This window comes from Delphinapterus leucas, chromosome 8 (assembly GCF_059928025.1).
Source record: "Delphinapterus leucas isolate spDelLeu-1000000601 "Yukka" chromosome 8, BTC_Dleu_Yukka2, whole genome shotgun sequence".
NCBI lineage: Eukaryota > Metazoa > Chordata > Mammalia > Artiodactyla > Monodontidae > Delphinapterus > Delphinapterus leucas.
The window spans coordinates 74,858,854-74,866,034 of NC_143136.1; the positions used below are offsets into that span (position 1 = coordinate 74,858,854).

The 7,181-nt window shown below is 43.3% G+C and overlaps 2 non-coding genes across 2 annotated transcripts; one reads left to right on the top strand and one right to left on the bottom strand.

The window, feature by feature from the left end:
- Positions 1–6,237: 6,237 nt before the first annotated feature.
- On the top strand, positions 6,238–6,308 carry TRNAG-GCC (transfer RNA glycine (anticodon GCC)). Its single transcript has one exon. It is a non-coding gene; the product is annotated as a tRNA-Gly (tRNA).
- A 288-nt stretch (positions 6,309–6,596) lies between these two features.
- TRNAA-CGC (transfer RNA alanine (anticodon CGC)) lies at positions 6,597–6,668 on the bottom strand. Its single transcript has one exon. It is a non-coding gene; the product is annotated as a tRNA-Ala (tRNA).
- Between the last annotated feature and the right edge of the window lie 513 nt (positions 6,669–7,181).

Consider the following 7,181-nt stretch of genomic DNA (forward strand, 5'->3'; position numbering starts at 1 on the left):
TCTTGTTGCAGAGCACGGGCTCTAGGTGTGTGGGATTCAGTGGTTGTGGCACGTGGGCTAAGTAGTTGTGGCTCACGGGCTTAGTTGCTCCACGACATGTGGGATCTTCTCGGACCAGGGCTCAAACCCGTGTCCCCTGCATTGGCAGGCAGATTCTCAACCACTGCGCCACCAGGAAAGCTGTACATACATTATTTTTAAACTTACGTAACTTATCTTGTCATATCTCATTTTCCCCTAGCCTACATTATTCACTAGGTATCATGCTTTTGAGAGCATCCATGTTGCTCTGTAATACATCTAACCCACTCCTTCCGCATGCTGCATACAAGCTATGGTGTGTGCCATTACCATCCAAGTGCGAGGCTCTGGGCAACTGCACAGGATGCACTTGAATCTAGCAAGGTTTAGAAAATGTTTGCAACTGGGAGGTTGGTGAGCAAAAGAGTAATATAATGAAATCATTGTTCAAGAAAATACAGACTTCTCTTGGGAGTAATTCTGCAATATGTATTGAAATTTTCAATGCACTTACCCTTTGACTTAGCAATTGCACCTCTAGGAATTTATCGTGTACATGTTTCATACATGAGCAAAATGGCTTTTGTTAAAGGATATTCACTGCAGTGTTGTTTCCACTAGCAAAAGATCAGAGACAGACTAATTGTCCTCTACTAAGGAACTGGCTAAGGTAATGATGGAACCTTCATGCAATGGACATTCTCATCATCTTCATGCATCATAACATTATAGCTGCAGTCTTCATTTACCTGCCTTGACCTAAATCCTTAGGAAACTTGACCTTGGGGCACCATTTGTGATTGTGAGATGGAATAAATAATATTTTAATTCCTAGCCAGTAAAGGGCAGTTAAAAATGATAGAGCCATGAAAAAGAAAGAGGTAGCTCTACATGCACATAGAAGGAAATTTTTCTGAGATCTATTTTTCTGAAAAAAGAAAGAAAAAAGAAAGAAAAGGCAATGAGCACAACAGTGTGTATGGCATTGTACCATTTGTGCATAAAAGTAGAATGCTATATATGTATCTACATAGGATATCTGTGGAGGGAAACACAAGAAATGAATGACTGCGGGTTGCCTGTAGGAAATGGAACCCAGGAACTGGACTGTGGCGGGGTGAAGAGTTACCTTTTTTTTTTTTAAGACTTACTTTTTAATGTGTATTCTTACACCTTTTGAGTTTTTTACCATATGCATGGGTTACTTCTGAAAAAATATATTTTAAGAGACCAAATGACTTGAGAGGAAGAAGAGGGAACCCTTGGGAAAGGAGGGGAAAGCCACTTCTGCCCCTAGATGGTGAGCGACCAAGTGACACAGCTCAAGAGTATTTGAATAAATGCTGCATCCAGAGATGGGTGTCACAAGAAAAGGATAAAGAATTCACACCCATATAGCCTGAGGACTCTGTGTGGATTTGAAATTAATTCAATTTTTGAACCAGCAATAAAGGAATGATTGCATTTTCAAAAATTAAGGAAATCAGAAACAGAGGGAGGCAGGGAGTGAGGGAAGGAATAGGAGAAGGAGGGAGACAATTCAACTGGTAACAGTACACAGGATGGCAAAGGAAACCAGAGGTTTCCCAGGCAACCCAAGGAGTGAGTTGATAAGGGTCTGCACTAGGTAGGAGGGAGGGATGGGCATGAGGAGGAAAAGCAAGATTCAATGCCAATTTAAAAGGGGGGAGGGGAGGGGAGGGGAGGGGAGGGGAGGGGAGGGGAGGGGAGGGGGCTTCCCTGGTGGCGCAGTGGGTTGAGAGTCCGCCTGCTTAGGCAGGGGACACGGGTTCGTGCCCCGGTCCGAGAGGATCCCGCGTGCCGCGGAGCGGCTGTGCCCGTGAGCCATGGCCGCTGAGCCTGCGTGTCCGGAGCCTGTGCCCCGCAACGGGAGAGGCCGCAACAGTGAGAGACCCGCGTACCGCAAAAAATAAATAATAAAGAAATAAATAAATAAAAGTGGGGAATCAGATGTGTTGACTAACTGGACATGCTGGAGGACTAGGAATGAGCATATCGAGAGCGCGATGATTTTGCAGTGACAGCTTTCCAGGAAAAACTGCTGCATTCTCAACATCTTGCATGCATCTTAGAATTACACCTGTATTCTTCATTTCCATGCCTTGATTCTAATCCTTAGGAAAGTAGGCCTTGGGGTACTACTTATGATTCTAAAATGGAATAAGTAATGATTTAATTCCCAGCCAGTAAAGGGCAATCCAAATGACTGGTTCCACCATTTCCCCAGGGCTAGTTTGTAACCTGGGACAGAAATAAGCTGTGTGTATTAAATCAATACAATCACTCACAAGGTTAAAAAAAAAAAAAAAAAAAGTCATTGCTTTGGTGGCTATGCATTCTATGAACTACTTCTGTTTCTAAATGGTTTGCTTTCTTCAGCTGTAAGCCTGGCCACATTTCCATGGTGAGCCAACACCAGCCAGGACTAGGTGCCTTGAGCAAGTGTCCCAAGGTGCTATGATGCGAATTACAAGCCCCTGCCTGGCCCATGGGGCTGTCCCAAAGACCAGGTTTCCTAAGAGATGTGACTGTGTAACCTTCCACGGCACTCCCTGCTTTCTTCCTCTTGGCCAGCCTCAGCGGGGGCCACTCATCAGAGCCTGGGAGCCCGGCAGTCTAGGGAAAGGGTTAGTGTGTGCCATCTTGTGATCTTTCCATGCTTGACCATACCAAGGGCAAAATCACCGCCTGCCACAGCATCTCTGGTGTGAATTCAGAGTACATCCCTGAAACACAGTAATACCAGTATTTGTCATGATGTGTCACTCAGAATTAGCAAAGGGGGAGGGTTCTGCCTGCCTGAGAAGCCATGTCTCCACAGATTCCAGACACCCCGCTCCCCTGATTTTCTCCCCTTGTCCCCTCAACTCCTGCCATTCCCTAAAATAGACCTTCCCAAGGCTCTGCCCTCAGCTCTCTGCTCTCTCTGTGATTCCCTCCATATCTACATTCTTACTTTTCACTTCTGTACAGTCAACGCCCCACTCCACCTTGGAGCCTTGATTTCTTCGGATCTAGGCGTCAGCTGCCCAGTAAGGGTCTCCCCCTACTTAACCTCAGTCAGTATTTCCAGAAGTAAACACTTTACCCTTTTCTTCCTGTCCTTTCTTCTCCTGACTTCCCTACAATACACCACTATTCTCCCACTCACTTAAGTTGGATTTCTAGATTCATTTTTCTTCTTCCTCCTGCCTTGCCTCATGCTAGAGACCTCATGCCTCTCCACTCCCACTGTAAACAATTCTTCGGTGAATTTCCCTACTTTTAGTTTCTCTTACTTCCATTTCTCTGACACACTGTTGCCAGGTCATCTCTCCAAATGCTCTGATCCTTTCCCTGCTCAAAAAATGTTAGGTGGCTTCCTTTGCTACAGAATTAATACTAGTCCAACAAACTAAGGATGGGTCCTTCAAACTTTTTTATGGCTTTTATTGTCTCCTGGTCATTCAACCACTGATGATGAATTTCTTTAAACTTTTTTTAAACTTTCATATTTTCAGCCTATAGCACATTCTGGAGTAATGAGTTCTCTAAATTTACTATTTGGGGTAAAATAACTTCTCAATTTGTGTTGTTCAGATGCAAGCAATATAAATGTTATTCAAACTGATTTAAAAAATAAAAGACAACTTATTGTATAAGGACAATTTACTGACTCATATAAACGCAAAATCCAGAATTTGTTCTAGTTAGGCATGGCTGCTTCTAGGGGCTCAATGTCATACTAGGGGTGGGTATGTCCCTAACTCTTTTGGACAAGCAAGATGGCCACAAACAATCCCAGTTATACATTCAACCTGTTTGCCCACCACATCAAAAATATAGTCTTTGCTTATAGCTCTGGAAAGAAAGTTCTGGTAAGGACTCTGATTACCCCTGCTATCATCACATATCATCTCTATTTAAGCACAGTGGCAAGGGAAAATATTTGGGTAGACCTATCACTGTGACAGAAAAATAGAGATGAAGAGGCAAGTTAGCCTCACCCAAATCTCAAGGTATTGATTCTCTACAGAATAGAAGACTTGTACCAGAAAGTGTATGAACTGCTGGACACACACACACACACACACACACACACACACACACACACCCTGCATGCCTTTGGCTGCGTGTAACAAAATACAAAAAAGCTCAAAGGGGCTTAAACAATTAAGATCCTTAATTATCTGACCTAACCTAAAATCTGGCTGGAGAAAATTCCAGGATGGTGCAATGTCTCTTTCTTTCTGCTGGGTCATCCTCAGTCTCCCTGCAAGTCACAAGATGGCTGGGGCAGCTCTAAGCATTATACCTCACAAGGCAGTGTTACAAGCAAGAAAGAAAGGGCTAAAGAGATCTTCCATACACACCGTCTTTCCCTAGCTGACCATTCTTTTCTCTCATTGGCAGGAACTGTCACAAACCCATCCCGGCTCAATCTTTGGAAAGGAAAATGGGATAACTGGCTTAATGCACCACATTTGTCCCTAGAGCTAGGTAGCCTCTCCCAGACTTTTAGGAAGAAAAAAGTAAAATAGCCTTTGGTAGGTCACTAATAATGTTTGCCATTAGATCATACTTCTTATTTGATTCCTTCCACCTGTTTAAAATTTTTGTAGTGTTTCTCATGCTGAGGTTTTTTTAGATTGCTTTTTGATTTTGAATCATAACATTTCAGATTCAAATGAACTTAGGTCATTTAGTTGACGGCTTTTCAATGCTTTTTATTCTAGACTTGTAACCCATCAAACAGATGCAAATAAATGGGAGAGTTTATAAATGAGGTGGTGAAGTGAGGGGCCCGGGAAAAGAAGGTGAGGCCCCACTAGCTAGTGGCCCTGAGGCACTTCTGGAAAGCTAGAGACCTTCAGAATGCAATTTTAAAACCTCATCTCTCAGAACTGAGGTTCTGAGAGGTGAAATGATTTGAACTTGTTCTTCCATGGGTTACTAAGATTGTAGTCTAGATTTCTTGATTCTCTAATCTCTTTATATCTTTTACATCTTTATAATTCTGTAATGTATTTTTCTTCAAATTCTGCTTTGTATGCACACACTAAAAAAAAGTTCTTAAAAATAAATCTTGATGTAGAAGCTCTTACATTATTTCAGCAGTGTGTTATGATCTTTCTTTAACTCCACTCTTGATATACAGTGTTCCTGAGCTACACATGCAGTATTTCTGGTATAACTACACAGTGATTTATTCTGTTGTAGGCAGAACAGGACAGTGGCTAAGCAACCAAATGTTAAACATGATACCACTTGTGTTCCAATCTTGCCTCTAACAGCCTCAGTTTTCTCATTTGTTAAGTTAGGGTAATTATAAAAATACCTACTTCACTGGGTTGAAGTCCATATATAATGCTATTTACATAGCCCAGCACATAGTAACTGCTATGTGTTTTCTGCTATTTTCTCATGTATTTTTCCCCCCAAAATTCTTCTTGGCTATCAAAGATCCTGCAAATCTCTGGGAGTTTCCCTCTCAGAGATAAAGGGCCAGTAATGCCTAAATCCAGAGCCTTCTATCTTATATTTAGACTCATTTCCACGAATGAATTTCCTTCACTTTACTTTCTCCCCCTTATATATATTTGGTGTGTGGTTTGCAATTTTACACTTCATGGAAACTAAGGGTAAATGATCAGACTCATACTATTAGAGTAGAAAGGGGTCCCAGGATCAAGTCTCTCACTATTAAGGAAGGGGCAGTTTAGAGAATTTAGGTCACTTGTCAATCACCAATGCTCCAAAGTTCCCTGTTCAGATCTCACAGTTCCAATATACTCTTATAACTTGGTTGCCCCGTCATCCCTACTCCCAAACCCTGACAAATATCTTCATGTATTTGTCTGAATAGCTAAGATAAGAAAAGTAAAAAGGGAGTGGTTGTTCTAAATTATCTAAATATCTGAAGATACAGCTAAGTAATTATGTAATCTTGTGTATACATGACAAAATTTTCACTTGCCCCCTTCACCAAGGACGACTTTGGAGGAAAGAATCTCCTCATAAGGTTCAACAGAAGTAAATATAATGAGAATTTTATGTAAATGTTAACTGAATATTTTATTATAGTTATTTAATTTAAAAAATCCATTGCTTCCTCTGATGTTGAATACATAAATTTATAATTATTAACATAAAAGAATCAGTACACACGTAAATATCTATTCTAGTAGAGTATGGACGAACCACTTTCCCCTATGAGCATTGGTGGTTCAGTGGTAGAATTCTCGCCTGCCACGCGGGAGGCCCGGGTTCGATTCCCGGCCAATGCAACTAGTAATATTTTTCTACCTTACCCCATTTTTACCACACATCTCAGAACCCCAAAAGAAGTTCAATTAAAACGTAGAAACATTGATTTTATGCAAATGAAGAAAGACAAATCAACGATAATTTCCCGTTTCACTTTTTCTTCGAGCAGTCGAAACTGCCGATTCCCTGACGTTTGCCGTATTTTTCGGGCCTTTCTTTTAGACGTTTTTGGGGGGGCCCTAGAGTATATGAGCAAAAAGTAATGGACCATATAGTGTTCTGAGATTTAAAAGGCTATCCTGGCTGTCTGGAGATGCCGGGGATTGAACCCGGGACCTCACACATGCGAAGCGCGCGCTCTACCACTGAGCTACATCCCCCAGCCGAGAAAAGTTTTTCTGGTACAGGTATTCATTCAGTCCAGCGCTAGTCCAATTGCTATAGTTAAATTTTAAGACTTTATTTTGGTGAGCGCTTCTGCGACACCCCGCTTCTACCCTTCCTACACCGCCTTAAACTGCTTCTAGGGTGTATCGGAACTCCATGCAGTCAGCGGGGTGGGCCGCAAATTTGACCAGCTCTCGAGCACTCCTGCCGGACGCCTGGAGCTCGACCAGGGATCCGGTACCCTGCGCCCTGCCAGAGGGGCGGGACGTCGGCGCGCTGAGCGCCCGCCAGAGCTCGACTCCTCTGCGGGCTTACTGCGCAGGCGGCCCGGAACGCAGAGGTGGGGGGCGGAGCGTTCAGCCCGCCGCTTTGCTGCGGGGTGGAGCCCCGCCTACGACGCCGACTGAGGGGCCAGCAGGCGGGCAGAGCCGCGGACGCTGCCCAGGGACCGCAAGAGACTTGCTCCTGAAGCAGAGCGGTGGGGACCTTCTTTGCTCACCCAAAAC